The following is a 17,509-nucleotide window of genomic DNA, read 5'->3' on the forward strand; positions in this document are numbered from 1 at the left end:
GTCATTGATGCTCTTTATCTGACTCGGGGTGTTTCCTTCTATTCCTTATTTGTTAAGTTTTTATTGTGAATGAAAGATGAATCTTATTAAATAACTTTTCTTCATCCCTTTATATAATTCTGTGATTTTCTTCCTTAATCTGCACATGTGTTAAATTACATTGATTGATTTTTGAATGTTGAAACTTACATTCTTCAGATAACCACCAATTAGTAATATTGTAATTATTTAAAAAAAGTGTTGCTTGGTTCAAGTTTATTAATTTTTTAAAAATATTTTATTTATTTATTCGACAGAGAGAGAGAGAGAGATCACAAGTGGGCAGAGAGAGAGGGGAAGCAGGCTCCCTGCTGAGCAGAGAGCCCAATGTGGGGCTCTATCTCAGGATCCTGAGACCATGACCTGAGCTGAAGGCAGAGGCTTAACCCATGGAGCCACCCAGGTGCCCTGAGTTTATTAATATTTTGTTAAGGATTTTTCAATTATGTTTATAAAAGATGTAGGTCTATATTTTTCTTTTCTTATAGTGTCTTTGATTTTAGTATTAAGTAATATTGGCCTTATAAAATAAGTCAGGAAGTGTTCCCTCTTCTATTTTCTGGAAGAGATTTTAGAGCATTGGTGTTACTCATTCCCTCAATGTTTGGTTGAATTAATTAATGGAAATATTTGGGCCTGTATATTCTCTCAAGTGTGTTATACTAGTTTGTCTTTTAAGGAAAGTATTTCCTTGACCATTCATTTAAAATTTTAAAATTTATTAGTATAAAGTTATTCATAATATTCCTATATAATCTTTTCAATGTTGAGGAGTTATAGAAAAATCTACTCTCTCATTTATGTTGTCAATAATTTGTGTCTTCTCTTTTTTTTTTCTGATCAGTCTGGCTAGAAGTTTATCAATTTTGTTGATCCTTTCAAATCACCTTTTGTTTTCACTGAATTTCTCTTTTGTGTTTGTTTTCTCTTTTATTGTCTACCAGTATTTTTTCATTTCTTCTATTTCTTTTGAACCAATGGGAAGCATAACCAGGAAATTGGAGACTATGAGGAGAATGAAGTCTCTGTATCTGTCTGTACCTCCTGTCATATATCATTCTCTGAATTCCAGTAATTCTTCCCACCTGCTTTCTCTTCAGGTCAAAGAGTAGAGAGAACTTCCTGCTGTCATTAGCACTGAGAGAGTGCATCACCCCTTGTTGACATTCCTATCCACTGCCCACACATTTATAATGGTCTCTTCATTAAACTGTCCTTACCCAATGAGTATTTGCTTTCTTGCTGTTTCCTGTCTGATACAGATAGTTTTTAGAATTAATTAATTAATAGAATATTTTAGATTCACAGCAATATTGAGTGAACTCAGCAAGTTCATCTGAGTCTTGAACTTTCTTTTTTGGGAGCTTATTAATTATTGTTTCAGTTTCCTTAATGTATATAAGCTTATTCAAATTGTCTATTATTATGTGAGTTATGTTAGATTGTATCTATCAAAAATTGCTCTATTTTACCAAAGTGGGCTTGGAGTTATTCATAATGTTTCTTTATTATTTTTTAATGTTCATAGGATCTGTAGTGATGCCTTCTCTTTCATTTCTGGTATTAGTATTTCTGTCTTCTATTTTTTTTTCTTAGCCTACATAGAGGTTTATCTATTCATTGATCTTTTCAAAGAACCAGATTGGAGGTTTGTTAACATTCTCTATTGAGTTCCTTTTTTCAATTTCATTGAGTTTTGCTCTAATTTTTATTTTTATTTTTTTTTCTTCCTGCTTACCTTGGAGTTAATTTACTCAACCCTTTCATGTTTCTAGTTTAATTTCACTGTGGTCTGAGAGTAGACATTTCATGGTTTCTATTTTTAAAAATTTGTTAAAGTGTGTTTTATGGCCAGAAGTGATCTATCTTGGTGAATATTCTATGTGAGCATGAGAAGTCTGTGTATTCTGCTATTTTTGGATGACATACTCAGTTATCAATTATCAATTATATTCAGTTAATTGGTGGTATGATGATTTCAACTATGTCATTACTGGTTTTCTCCCTACTAGAGTTGTCCATTTCTGATAGAAGGGGTGAAGTTTCCAAATACAACAGTGGATTTATTTATTTCTTCTTGCAATTGTATTAGTTTTTTTGCCTCACTTAGGTTGATGCTTTGTTGTTAGGCACATACACATAAAGGATTGTTATGTCTTTATGGAAAATTTGCCTCTTTATTATTATGTATGTAATTCCCTTCTTTATCCCTTATAACTTCCTTTGCTCTATAGTCTATTCTATATGAAATTATTGTAGCTACTACTTCCTCTGGATCAATGTTAGCATATCTTTCCCCATCCATTTACTGTTAATCTATTTGTGTCTTGGTATTTGAAGTGAATTTCTTATAGACAACATACAGCTAGTATTTTTTTTTTTTTTAAGTAGGCTTCATGCCAACATGGAGCACAATATGGGGCTTGAGACTGAGATCAAGACCTGACCTGATACCAAGTATGGGATGCTTAACTGACTGAGCCACCCAGGCAACTCTAGGTTTTGTTTTTTAATCCACCCTGATAATCTGTCTTTTAATATAGTTGGATATAATTGGGATTATATATATAGTTGGATATATATAATGTATGATTGTTATTGTTTTTCTATTCCCCAATCTTGTTCTTTGTTCCTATTTTTGTCTTTTTTATGGCCTTGTGTGGTTTTAAATGAGCACTTTATGATTCTCTTTTGTTATGTACCTAGAGTTTGTTTCACCTCGAAATTCATGGTTGAAATCCTAACCACCAAAGTAATGGTATTAGAAAGTGGAATTTTAATTAGATCTTGAGGGTAGAGCCCTCATTCAGGGATAAATGCTCTTATAAAAGAGGGAAAGAGATGATTTTTTTAAATTTAAAAATGTTTATTTATTCATTTGTCACAAAGAGAGTGGAGGAGAGAGAGACAAGCAGGGGGAGCAACAGGAAGAGGGAGAATCAGGTTCCCTACTGAGCAGGGAGCTAGATGCTGCACTCGATCCCAGGACCCTGGAATCATGACCTGAGCCAAAGGCAGTGCCTTAACTGACTGAGCCACCCAGGTTTCCTGAGAGATGAGACCTTTATCTCCCTCTACCCAAGATAGCTATTTGCACACAAGGAAGAAGGCCCTTCACAGATACTGGATCTGTTGCCACATTGATCTTGGACTTCCTATCCTCTAGAACTGTGAGAAATAAATGTTTATTTTTTAAGCCACCCAGTATATAATTTGTTATAGCACCCAACATGACTGATACAAATTTTCTCTTTGTTCTTAGCACATCAGTTATATTTCTAAAAAAATTTTTTTGGGGGCGCCTGGGTGGCTCAGTGGGTTAAGCCGCTGCCTTCAGCTCAGGTCGTGATCTCAGGGTCCTGGGATCGAGTCCCGCATCGGGCTCTCTGCTCAGCGGGGAGCCTGCTTCCTCCTCTCTCTCTCTGCCTGCCTCTCTGCCTACTTGTGATCTCTCTCTGTCAAATAAATAAATAAAATCTTTAAAAAAAAATTTTTTTTTGGGTGCTTGGGTGGCTCAGTCAGTTAAGCATCTGCTTTTGGCTCAGGTCATGATCCCAGGGTCCTGAGATTAAGCCCTGTGTTGGGCTCCCTCCTCTTTGTGTAGCCTGTTTCTCCCTCTCCACCCTGTTTGTGCTCTTTGTTATCTCCAAATAAATAAAATCTTAAAAAAATTAAAAAAATAAAAACAAAACAAAACAAATTTTAAGTGGTTTCCTTAGAATTTACAGTATACATTGACAACTAAGCCAAATCCACTTTTAAATAACATTATGGGTAGTACAAGTAAAATGACAAATGAAAAACTATAATAACAAAATAACCTAATTTCTTCCCTTCTGTCTTTTGTATTATTGCTGGTATTTATTCCACTTATACTAAGCATACATAAACATGTATATTTACATAAAGATATTAAATTAAAATATTATTGCTATTATTTTGAACAAACTGTTATGTTAGATAAATTAAGAATACAAAAAACAAAAGTTTTACTTTTACTTTTATGTATTCCTTCAAGGATGATTTTCCTTTTTTTATGTAGACCTGGATTACTGTCCTATATTATTTTGCTTCTCTCTAAAGAACTTTTATTTCCCCTTTTATTAACTTTTTAAAAATAAACATATAATGTATTTTTATCCTCGGGGTACAGGTCTGAGAATCGCCAGGTTTACACACTTCACAGCACTCACCATAACACATGCCCTCCCCAATGTCCATAACCCCACCCCTCTCTCCTGACCCCCTCTCCCCCCAGCAACCCTCAGATTTTTTTTTTGGGAGATTAAGAGTCACTTATGGCTTGTCTCCCTCCCAATCCCATCTTGTTTCATTTATTCTTTTCCTACCCCCCAAACCCCCCACATTGCATCTCCACTTCCTCATATCAGGGAGATCATATGATAGTTGTCTTTCTCTGATTGACTTATATCGCTAAGCATAATACCCTCTAGTTCCATTCACATCGTCACAAATGGCAAGATTTCATTTCTTTTGATGGCTGCGTAGTATTCCATTGTGTATATATACCACATCTTCTTGATCCATTCATCTGTGGATGGACATCCAGGTTCTTTCCATAGTTTGGCTATTGTGGACATTGCTGCTATAAACATTCGGGTGCACGTGCCCCTTCGGATAACTACGTTTGTATCTTTAGGGTAAATACCCAGTAGTGCAATTGCTGGGTCATAGGGTAGTTCTATTTTCAAAATTTTGAGGAACCTCCATGCTGTTTTCCAGAGTGGTTGCACCAGCTTGCATTCCCACCAACAGTGTAGGAGGGTTCCCCTTTCTCTGCATCCTCATCAGCATCTGTCATTTCCTGACTTGTTAATTTTAGCCATTCTGACAGGTGTGAGGTGGTATCTCATTGTGGTTTTGATTTGTATTTCTCTGATGCTGAGTGATATGGAGCACTTTTTCATGTGACTGTTGGCTAACCAGATGTCTTCTTTGCAGAAATGTCTGTTCATGTCCTCTGCCCATTTCTTGATTGAGTTATTTGTTCTTTGGGTGTTGAGGTTGCTAAGCTCTTCATAGATTTTGGATACTAGCCCTTTATCTGATATGTCACTTGCAAATATCTTCTCCCATTCTGTTAGTTGTCTTTTGGTTTTGTTAACTGTTTCCTTTCTGTGCAAAAGCTTTTGATCTTGATGAAATCCCAATAGTTCATTTTTGCCCTTGCTTCCCTTGCCTTTGGCGATGTTCCCAGGAAGATGTTGCTGTGGCTGAGGTCAAAGAGGTTGCTGCCTGTGTTCTCCTCAAGGATTTTGACGGATTGCTTTCTCACATTGAGGTCCTTCATCCACTTGGAGTCTATTTTCATGTGTGGTGTAAGGAAATGGTCCAATTTCATTTTTCTGCATGTGGCTGTCCAATTTTCCCAACACCATTTGTTGAACAGACTGTTTTTTTTCCATTGGACATTGGACATGGGACATTCTTTCCTGCTTTGTTGAAGTTAGTTGACCATAGAGTTGAGGGTCTATTTCTGGGCTCTCTATTCTGTTCCATTGATCTATGTGTCTGTTTTTGTGCCAGTACCATACTGACCTGATGATGACAGTTTTGTGATAGAGCGTGAAGTCCGGAATTGTGATGCCATCAACTTTGGCTTTCTTTTTCAATATCCCTTTGGGTATTCGAGGTCTTTTCTGGTTCCATATGAATTTTAGGATTATCTGTTCCATTTCTTTGAATAAAATGGATCATCCATTTAATAGGGATTGCATTAAATGTGTAGATTGCTTTAGGTAGCATAGACATTTTCACAATACTTATTCTTCCAATCCAGGAGCATGGAACATTTTTCCATTTCTTTGTGTCTTCCTCAATTTCTTTCATGAGTACTTTATAGTTTTCTGAGTACAGATTCTTTGACTCTTTGGTAAGGTTTATTCCTAGGTATCTTATGGTCTTGGGTGCAACTGTAAATGGGATCGACTCCTTAATTTCTCTTTCTTCTGTCTTGTTGTTGTTGTTGTATAGAAATGCAACTGATTTCTGTGCATTGATTTTATATCCTGACACTTTACTGAATTTCCGTACAAGTTCTAGCAGTTTTGGAGTGGAGTCTTTTGGGTTTTCTACATATAGTATCATATCATCTGCAACGAGTGATAGTTTGACTTCTTCTTTGTTGATTTGGATGTCTTTTATTTCTTTTTGTTGTTTGATTGCTGAGGCTAGGACTTCTAGGACTATGTTGAATAGCAGTGGTGATAATTGACATCCCCGCCGTGTTCCTGACCTTAGCAGAAAAGCTTTCAGTTTTTCTCCATTGAGAATGACATTTGCGGTGGGTTTTTCATAGATGGCTTTGATAATATTGAAGTATGTGCCCTCCATCCCTACACTTTGAAGAGTTTTGAACAGGAAGGTATGCTGTACTTTGTCAAATGCTTTTTCAGCATCTATTGAGAGTATCATATGGTTCTTCATTCTTTTATTAATGTGTTGTATCACATTGATTGATTTGTGGATGTTGAACCAACCTTGCAGGCCTGCAATAAATCCCACTTGGTTGTGGTGAATATTCTGTTTAATCTACTGTTGGATCCTATTGGCTAGTATTTTGGTGAGAATTTTTACATCTGTGATTATCAAGGATATTGGTCTGTAATTCTCTTTTTTGATGGGATCCTTGTCTGGTTTTGGGATCAAGGTGATGCTGACCTCATAAAAAAGAGTTTGGAAGTTTTCCTTCCATTTCTATTTTTTGGAACAATTTCAGGAGAATAAGAATTAGTTCTTCTTTAAATGTTTGGTAGAATTCTCCTGGGAAGACGTCTGTCCCTGGGCTTTTGTTTGTTTGGAGATTTTTGATGACTGTTTCAATCCCCTTACTGGTTATGGGTTTGTTCAGGTTTTCTATTTCTTCCTGGTTCAGTTGTGGTAGTTTATATGTCTCTAGGAATGCATCCATTTCTTCCAGATTGTCAAATTTGTTGGCGTAGAGTTGCTCATAGTATATTCTTCTCATTGTTTGTATTTCTTTGGTGTTGGTTGTGATCTCTCCTTTTTCATTCATAATTTTACTTATTTGGGTCGTTTCTCTTTTCTTTTTGAAAAGTCTTGCCAGGGGTTTATCAATCTTATTAGTTCTTTCAAAGAACCATCTCCTAGTTTTGTTGATATGTTCTGTTTTTTAAAAATTTCTATTTCATTGATTTCTGCTCTGATCTTTATGATTTCTCTTCTCCTGCTGGGTTTAGGCTTCTTTTGTTGTTCTCTCTCTAGCTCTTTTAGGTGTAGGGTTACATTGTGTATTTGAGACCTTTCTTGTTTCTTGGGAAAGGCTTGTACTGCTATATATTTTCCTCTCAGGACTGCCATTGCTGTGTCCCACAGATTTTGAACAATTGTGTTTTCATTACCATTTCTTTCCATGAATTTTTTTCAATTCTCCTTTAATATCCTCGTTGACCCATTCATTCTTTAGAAGGATGCTGTTTAGTTTCCATATATGAGTTCTTTCCAAATTTCCTCTTGTGATTAAGTGATAGCTTCAAAGCATTGTGGTCTGAACATATGCAGGGAATGATCCCACTGTTTTGATACTGGTTGAGACCTGATTTAGGACCAAGGATGTGATCTATTCTGGAGAATGTTTCATGTGTACTAGAGAAGAATGTGTATTCTGTTGCTTTGGGATGAAATGTTCTGAATATATCTGTGATGTCCATCTGGTCCAGTGTGTCATTTAAGGCCTTTATTTCCTTGTTGACCTTTTGCTTGGATGATCTGTCCATTTCAGTGAGCGGAGATTAAAGTCCCCTAGTATTACTGTATTCTTGTTGATGTGTTTCTTTGATTTTGTTATTAATTGGTTTATATAGTTAGCTGCTCCCACGTTAGGGGCATAGCTATTTAAAATTGTTAGATCTTGTTGGACAGATCCTTTGAATATGATATAGTGTCCTTCCTCCTCTCGTATAGTCTTTGGCTTAAAATCTAATTGATCTGATATAAGGATTGTCACGCCAGCTTTCTTCTGGTGTCCATTAGCATAGTAAATCCCCCCCCCTCCACTTTAAATCTGGGTATGTCTTCAGGTTTAAAATGAGTTTCTTGTAGGCAGCATATTGGTGGGTTTTGGTTTTTTTTTTTTTTAATCCATTCTGTTACCCTGTGTCTTTTGATTGGGGCATTTAGCCCATTAACATTCAGGATAACTATTGAGAGATATGAATTTAGTGCCATTGTATTGCCTGTAAGGTGACTGTTCCTGTATATTGTCTCTGTTCCTTTCTGATCTACTACTTTTAGGTCTCTCTTTGCTTAGAGGACCCCTTTCAATATTTCCTATAGAGCTCGTTTGGTGTTTGCAAGTTTTTTCAGTTTTTGTTTCTCCTGGAAGTTTTTTCTCTCTCTTTCTATTTTCAATGATAGTCTAGCTGGATATAGTATTCTTGGCTGCATGTTTTTCTCATTCAGTGCTCTGAATATTTTATGCCTGTTCTTTCTGGCCTGCCAGGTCTCTTTGGATAAGTGTGCTGCCAATCTAATGTTTTAATCACTGTATGTTACAGACTTCTTGTCCTGGGCTGCTTTCAGGATTTTCTCTTTGTCACTAAGACTTGTAAATTTTACTATTAGGTGACGCGGTGTGGACCTCTTCTTGTTGAATTTGAGGGGGCTTCTCTGCATCTCCTGAACTTTGATGTTTGTTCCCTTTGCAATATGAGGGAAATTCTCTCCAAATATTCTCTTCAATGTACTTTCTGCTCCCCTCTTTCTTTCTTCTTTTTCTGGAATCCCAATTATTCTAATGTTGTTTTGTCTTATGGTGTCACTTTTCTCTCAAATTCTCCCCTTGTGGTGCAGTATTTGTTTGTCCCTCTTTTGCTCAGCTTCTTTATTCTCTGTTATTTGGTCTTCTATATCACTAATTCTTTCTTCTGCCTCATTTATCCTAGCAGTGAGAGACTCCATTTTTTAATGTACCTCAGTAATAGCTTTTATTGATTTCAACTTGGTTAGATTTTAGTTCTTTTATTTCTCCAGAAAGGGCTTTTATCTCTCCAGGGAGGGTTTCTCTAATATCTTCCATGCCTTTTTCGAGTCCAGCTAGAACCTTGAGAATCTTTATTCTGAACTCTAGATCTGACATATTAGCAATGTCTGTATTGATTAGTTCCCTAGCCTTCGGTACTGCCTCTTGTTTTTTTTTTTTTGTTTGTTTGTTTGTTTGTTTTTTTTGTGGTGAGTTTTTCCACCTTGTCATTTTGTCCAGATAAGATTATATGAAGGAGCAAATAAAATATTAAAAAGGTGGCAAAGACCCCAGGAAAATGCACTTTAACCAAGTCAAAAGAGACCCCAAATCATGGGGGTAGAAAGGGGATAAAAAGAAGTTCAGAAAAAAAATTTTTTAAAAAAGAAAACAAATAAAGAAAAAATATAAAAAAGATAAAATATATATATTAGACTGGTGACTAGAACAAGGTCACCCACTTAATTTTGGGAGTATTTTGGTCTCTTAGAAGAAACTACCTCCCCAAATTTTAAAGAATGAGAAACATATATAAGGGTAAACACAATGAAGGGATGGAATATGCCTATAAGGATGAAAAAAAATTATTTTTAAATTTCTAAAAAAGTAGTTGATAAAGTAAGTTGGTTGGAAGAATCATGAAAAAGAAAGTGGAGAGAATTTGCTCAAACTGGAGACTAGAACAAACCTGGAGCTAGATTTAGGGTATATTTTGATCTATTAGAAGAAGTTGTATGCCAAATTTTTTATAAGAAAAAACCCTATGTGTATACAAGAAATAAAGTGAAATACAATGAAGTATAAAATATGACTATAATAATGAAGGTTCAAAAAAGATTATTATTATTTTAATGAAAGTTATTTTTAAGATAAACTAGTTAAAAAACATTAAAAAAGGGAAAGGGCAAAAGTTAAAAAAAATCTAGCAGAAGAAAAAAATAAAATAAAATAAATTGAAATTAACTGCAAGACTAAAGAATCATGGGGAGAAAGCCATGAATTCCGTGCTTTGTTTTGTCCTCTGGAATTCTGCTGTTCTCCTTGGTAAGTGAACCTGGTCTTGGTTTGATTTCTTCTTGATCTTCTGGGGGAGGGGTCTGTTGTAGTGATTCTCAAGTGTCTTTGCCTGAGGTGAAATTGCCCCACCCTTACCAGGGGCCAGGCTAAGTAATCCGCTTGGGTTCGCTTTTGGTAGCTTTTGTTTCCTGAACAATTTCCATAGAGTTCTGGAGGACAGGAATGAAAATGGAGACCTCCCAGTCTCCAGTCCAGAGGAGCTGAGAGCTTGGGATCCCACTCCTCAGTGCACCCTCTGAGAAAAGCGCTCAATTACTCTTGTCTCCCTGGCCTCTGTCTGTGCTTGGAGAAAAGCTCTCAATCACTCCTGTCTCCCTGGCTATGCTTGGAGAAAAGTGCCAAATCACTCCCATCTCCCTGGCCTCTGGCCCCACTCTGAGCTCACCCAACCTGTGACCAGTTCAAGGTAACCCCAAACTGAGAGCTCACTCCTTGGCTCTGTCTCCGTAGTCAGCTTCTCTGCTCTAATACCTGTGAGCTCTGTGACACTCAGACACCCCTGATCCTTTTGTGACTCTGCGGGACCTGGGGCCACGCTGACCCCACATGGGCTTTACCCCAGTTTAGGCTCTGGAGCGATGTCCCTCAGTGGAGCAGACTTTTTAAAGTCCTGATTTGGTGCTCTTTTTTTCTGCCACTTGCCGGGAGCCAGCCCCTCCCCTCACGGTCTATCTTCCCATCGCTTTGGATTCATTTCTCCATTGGTCCTACCTTTTAGAAAGTGGTCGATTTTCTGTTTCTAGAATTGCTGCTCTTCTTCTCTTCGATCTCCTGTTGGATTTGTAGGTGTGTGTAATGGTTTGATATGCTATTTAGCTGATCTCCTGCTACGTGATGTAGTCTCAGCCTGTTACTTCTCTGCCATCTTGACTCCTCCCCCATCTAAAGAAGTTCTTTAAAAATTTCTGGCAAGGCAGGTCTACTGGCAACAAAGTCCTTCAATTTTTGTTTGTCTGAGAAAATATTTGACATATTTAGATTTCACATATAAGCAATGCCTTGCAGTCTTTATCTTACTCTGTCTGACTTTTTTCACTGAACACAATACCCTTAGGATCAATCAATGTCACAGTAATATGATTTTCTTTTTTTCTATGGTTTGTAACATTACACTGTATATATGCACACAACATTTTCTTTATCCATCCATCCATTTATATACACTTAGGTGGTTTCCATGTTTTAGCTCTTGTGAAAAATGCTGCATAATGATGGGAGTGCAGATATCTCTTTAAGATAGTGATTTGATTTCCTTCAAATATATTCCCAGATGTGAGACTTCTGGATCATATGGTGTTTTTACTTTATTTTTTACAAAGATTTATTTATTTATTTGAGAGAGGAGGGAAGGATCAGAAGGAGAGTGAAAGAGAAAATTTAAGCAGAGTTCCACTGAGTGGGGATTCTGACTTGTGGCTTGATCTCATGACTTTGATATCATGACCAGTGCCAATACAAGAGTTGGACACTTAACCAGCTATGCCACCCAAGCATACTATGTAGTTGTTTTAAAAACATTATTATTTATTTATTTATTTATTTTGGAAACCTCATATTGTTGTTGATGGTGGCTTTAACATTTACATTCCTACAAACAGCACATACTTGTTCCCTTTTTTCCAAATGCCCAACATTTGCTATTTCTTACCTTTTTGGTAATAGCCATTCTAACAAGTGTCAGGTGATTTTTTTGTGGTTTTGAATTACAGTTCTGTGATGATTAGTGATGTGCATGTTATCATGTACTTGTAGTACATAAGAATACTTCTCATGGGGCGCCTGGGTGGCTCAGTGGGTTAAGTTGCTGCCTTTGGCTCAGGTCATGATCTCAGGGTCCTGGGATTGAGTCCCACATCGAGCTTTCTGCTCAGCAGGGAGCCTGCTTCCCCTTCTCTCTCTCTCTCTGCCTGCCTCTCCATCTACTTGTGATTTCTCTCTGTCAAATAAATAAATAAAATCTTAAAAAAAAGAATAATTCTCATGTACTCTTTGAAAAATTTTCTTTTTTTATTAAAAAAATTAAAAAAAAATTTATTTGACAGACAGAGATCACAAGTAGGTAGAGAGGCAGGCAAAGAGAGAGAGGAAGAAGCAGAAGCAGGCTCCCCGCTGAGCAGAGAGCCCAATGTAGGGCTCGATCCAGGACCCTGGGATCATGACCTAAGCCAAAGGCAAAGGCTTTAACCCCCTGAGCCACCCAGGCGCCCCTCTTTGAAAAATTTTCTAATCAATCCTCTACTCATTTTAACCTGCTTGCTTTTTTTTTTCTTTTGCAGTTGAGCTTTATAAGTGTTTTATGTATTTTGTTTATTAACTTCTTATTAGATACATGGTCTGCAAATGTTTTCTCCCTTTGTGTAGGTTGCCTGTTCATTTTATTGATCATTTCTTTTGCTATGCAGAAGATTTTTAGTTTGATGTAGTCCCACTTGTTGATTTTGCTATTGTGGCTTGTGTTTTTGGTGTCATAAAAAAACCAAAAACAAAACAAACAAAACAAAACAAAACATTGCCTTGACCAATGTTAAGGAGTTTCCTCCTTATGTGTACTTCTAGGAGTTTTAGAGTTTCAAGTTTTAAGTTCTTAATCCATTTTGAGTTAATTTTTGTGAATGGTGTAAGATAGGGGTACAATTTTATTCTTTTGTCTATGTCTACCCAGTTTTCCCAGAATCATCTGTTGAAGATACTACCCTTTTGAGTATTCTTGACTTGCTGGTCAAATATTAGCTCACTGCATATGTGTGGATTTATTTCTGAGTTCTCAGTTCTATTCTATTAGTCTATATGTCTGTTAGTATGTCAATATTATAATTTTTTGATTATTATAGCTCTGTTAAATTGTTTTAAATCAGGAGCTGTGATAGCTTCAGGTTGTCCAGTTTGCTTTTTCTTGTTTGCCTTGGCTGGTGGGGTCTTTTTGGCTCCAGATAAATTTTAGAATTTTTTCCTTATTTTTATGAAAAATGCTATTAGATTGGAATTTTAAGAAATGCTTTTTTATTTATAGACAGTCTTGGGTAGCATGGATATTTTAATAATATTTATCCTTATAATCCATGAACATGGGTTACCTTTCCATTTATTTGTGCCTTCAATTTCTTTCATCAATGTCTTATAGTTTTTGGTGTATAGGTCTTTTACTTCCTTGGCTAAATTTATTCTAAGTATTTTATTTTTTTTCATGCAATTGAAAGTGGGATTGTCAAAAGTACATTGAGATACCACCTTACACCCATTAGAATAGTCAAGATCAACAGGACAGGAAACAACAAGTGTTGGAGAGGATGTGGAGAAAGGGCAATTCTCTTACACTGTTGGTGGGAATGCAAGTTGGGGCAGCCACTTTGGAAAACTGTGGAGATTCCTCAAAAAATTAAAAATAGAGCTACCCTACAATTGCACTCCTGGGTATTTACCCCAATGATACAGATGCAGTGAAAAGAAGGGCCATCTGTGCCCCTAAAGTTCATAGCAACAATGGCCACAATCATCAAGCTGTGGAAAGAGCCAAGATGCCCTTCAACAGACAAATGGATAAAGAAGATGTGGTCCATATATACAATGGAATATTATTCAGCCTTCAGAAAGAATGAATACCCAACTTTTGTATCAAAATGGATGAAACTGGACGAGATTATGCTGAGTGAAATAAGTCAAGCAGAGAAAGTCAATTATCATATGGTTTCACTTACTTGTGGAGCATAAGGAATAACATGCAGGACATTAGGAGAAGGAAAGGAGAAGTGAATTGGGGGAAATCAGAGGGGGAGGTAAACCATGAGAGACTGTGGAGTCTGAAATACAAACTGAGGGTTTGGGAAGTGAGGGGATGGGGGAATGGGTGAGCCTGGTGATGGGTATTAAGGAGGGCACATAGTGCCTGGAGCAGTGGTTGTGGTGCATAAACAAATCTTGGAACACTGAAAAAAAATTAAAATGTCAAAAACAGTGGGATTATTTTATTTCTTTTTCCAATAATTCATTATTGTTGTGTAGAAATACAACTGATTTTTGTATGTTGATTTTGTAACCTGCAACAGTACTGAATTTGTTTATCACTGTCAACACTTGTTGTTTCTTATGTTTTTGATTTTAGCCATTCTAACATGTGTGAAGTGATATCTCATTACAGTTTTGATTTGCATTTCCCTGATGATGAGTGACACTGAGCATCTTTGCATGTGTTTGTTGATCATCTGAATGTCTTCTTTGGAGAAATGTTTGCTTGTGTCTTCTGCCTACTTTAAATTGGATTGTCTTTTGAGCATTGAGTTGTATATGTTCTTTATGTATCTTTGATACTAACCCTTTATCAGAGATGTCATTTGTAAATATCTTCTCCCATTCAGTAGGTTGTCTTTGAGGTTTGATGATTATTTCCTTTGCTGTGCAGAAGCATTGTATTTTGAAGAAGGAAAATTGTCACTGTGTTCTGATGTTAATTTTTCTTTTTTTGTTAGAATTCACCTGTGAAGCCATCTGCTCCTAGAGTTTTCTTTGTTGAGAGTTTTTAACCATTGATTCAATGTCCTTACTTTTTATTGGTCTGTTCAGATTTTCTATTTAATGATTCAAACTTCTTCAGATTCATGTTGTGTGTTTCTAGAAATTTATACATTTATTCTAAGTTTCCCATTTTTGGGTGCATAATGGTTTATATTAGTGTCATGATACTTTGAATGTCTGTGGTAAAAATTGTAATATCTGCTTTTTAATTTCTTATTTATTTGAGTCTCCCTCTCTCTGTCTCTCTCTCTCACAGTTTTTATAAATTTATTTCAAAATTTACCTATTTTATCTTTTTAAAGAACCCAGCTCTTAGTTCTATCTTTTCTATTTTTTTGTGTGTTCTCTATTTCAATTATTTCTGTCCTGATTTTTTTCCCTTTATTCTGCTAATTTGGGGGCTTGTTTGTTCTTGTTTTTCTTGTTAGTTGAGCCATAAATTTAGGTTGCTTATTTGAACTCTTTTTACTCACTTAATGTAAGCATTTATTGCTATAAATTTCCATCTTAGCACTCATTTTATTAAATACAATAAATTTTGGTATGTTGTAGTTCCATTTTTATTTGCTTCAAGATATTTGATTTTACTTGAAATATATTTGATTTCATCATTGGCTTATTTGTTGTTCATGAATGTGTTGTGTTGTTCCCACATATTTATAAATTTTCTAGACTTCTTCCTGTTATTGAATTCTACTTTCATACCATTGTGGTTGGAAAATACACTTGGTATAATTCAATTTTTAAAAATTTCCCAAGACTTGTTTTGTGACTTAACATATGCTCCATCCTGGAAAAAATTCCATGTGCACTTGAGATGAATTTGTATTCTATTGCTGTCAGGTGGAATGTTCTGTATATGTCTCTTGGTTTCATTTCATCTACAGTATATTTCAGGTCAAATGTTTCCTTATTGATTTTCTGTCTAGTTGTCTATTTGTTGTTGAAAGTGAGATGTTTAAGTCCCCTACATTATTCTATTGTCTGTTATTCTTTCAGCTCCATTTGTGTTTGCTCTGACGGTGTGTGTAGATATATTTGATTTTATAACCTCTTGACTCCTTTATCATTATATAATGCCTTTGTCTCTGGTCACAGTTTTTTACTTAAAGCATATTTTATTTGATATATGTATGGCTAATCCTGCTATCTTTTGGTTTCTGTTTGAATGGAGTATATTTCTCCATCTCCACTTGGATCCTATGGGTGGTTTTATAGGTAACACATATTTGGGTCTCAATTTTTTTTTTTTAAAATCAGTTCAACCAAAAACAAACAAATGAACAAATAAATAAATAAAACTTACTCTAGCCATTTTATACCTTTTGAATTGAGAATTTGATCCATTTGCATTTAAAGTATTTATTGAGATAAAGATAGTACTGCCATCTTGTTAATTGTTTTCTTGATGTTTTCTAGTTCTTTTGTCTCTTTTCTCTCTCTTATTGTCTTCCATTTTGAATTGATGATTTTCTGTAGTAGTATCTTTTGATTGTCTTATCTTTATCTTGTTTGTATGTACTATTAGATTTTATGGTTACCCTGAAGCTTCTTTGAAGCACCTCATAGACAAATGAGTCTATTTTAGGTTGACAGCAACTTATCTTTGACTGAATATCAAAACTTGACCCTTTTACATCCTATGCTACATTTTGTTTTTCATGTAACAATTTCCAACTTTTTGTATTATTGTTTAACAGATTATTGTAGCTCTAGTTATTTTTATTTTTAAAAAATATTTTATTTATTTATTTGACAGAAAGAGGGAGAGCACAAGCAGGGGGAGCAGGAGGCAGAAGGAGAGGAATAAGCAGGCTCCCTGCTGAGCAAGGAGCAGGATGTGGGACTCAATCCCAGGGCCCTGGGATCATGACATGTGCCCAAGGCAGCCACTTACCTGAGCCACCCAGGCATCCCATTATAGTTATTTTTAATACTTTTGTCTTTTAACTTTTGTAGTAGAGTTAAGTGGTTAACACACCACAAAATATAATATTAGAGTGTTTTGAAACTGACTGTATCCTTACCTTTACTAATTTGTTGTATATTGTCATGTTTTCATGTTACCAATTATTCTTTTTTTTTCAGCTTTAAGAAATCATTTCAGCGTTTGTTATAAGGCAGGTCTAGTAGTAATACATTCCCCCCCCCCCCCGTTTTGGGAGGGGAAGTCTTTATCTCACCTTTTCTGAAGGACAACTTTGTGGGTTACAGTATTCTTTGTTGGCTGTTTTTTCTTCAGCACTTTGAATGTATGTCATCCCTTTGTCTCTGAACCTGTAAGATTCCTGCTGAGAAATCTGCTGACAGCTCTATGAAGTTTCTCTTGTATGGGAGAATTTTTTTTTTCTCTTGTTATTTTTCTCTCCTTATTCCCATTATCTTTTTGCCTTTGGTTTTTGACAATTTTATTATAATGGCCTTTGGAGAAGATTGTTTTGGATTTAATTTTGGGGTGATCTATTGGCTTCATGACCTTGAATGTCCAAATAGCTCCTAAGGTTTGAGAAGCTCTCAGCCTTTATTTCTTTAAATAAGCTTTCTACCACTGTTTCCATCTCTCCACTTTCTCAAACTTCAATCATGCATACATTGTTTCTGTTAGTGGTGTTCCATAAGTCCCAACGGCTTTCTTTCTTTTTTTATTATTATTATTTTTTTTCTTTTTGTTCCTCTGACTGGATAATTTCACTTGGTCTTTCTTTGAGCTCACTGATTCTCTTCTACTTAGTCAAGTCTGCAGTTGAAACTCTCCATTGAATTCTTCAGTTCAATTATTGTCTTGTAAGCTCCAAAAATTTACTTTTGATTCTTTTTTTGTTTTCTGTTTCTTTGTTGAAGTTCTCATTTTGTTCTTGTATTGATTTCCTGATTTCATTACAT

Source organism: Neovison vison, chromosome 1 (assembly GCF_020171115.1).
Source record: "Neovison vison isolate M4711 chromosome 1, ASM_NN_V1, whole genome shotgun sequence".
NCBI classification, from domain to species: Eukaryota; Metazoa; Chordata; class Mammalia; order Carnivora; family Mustelidae; genus Neogale; species Neogale vison.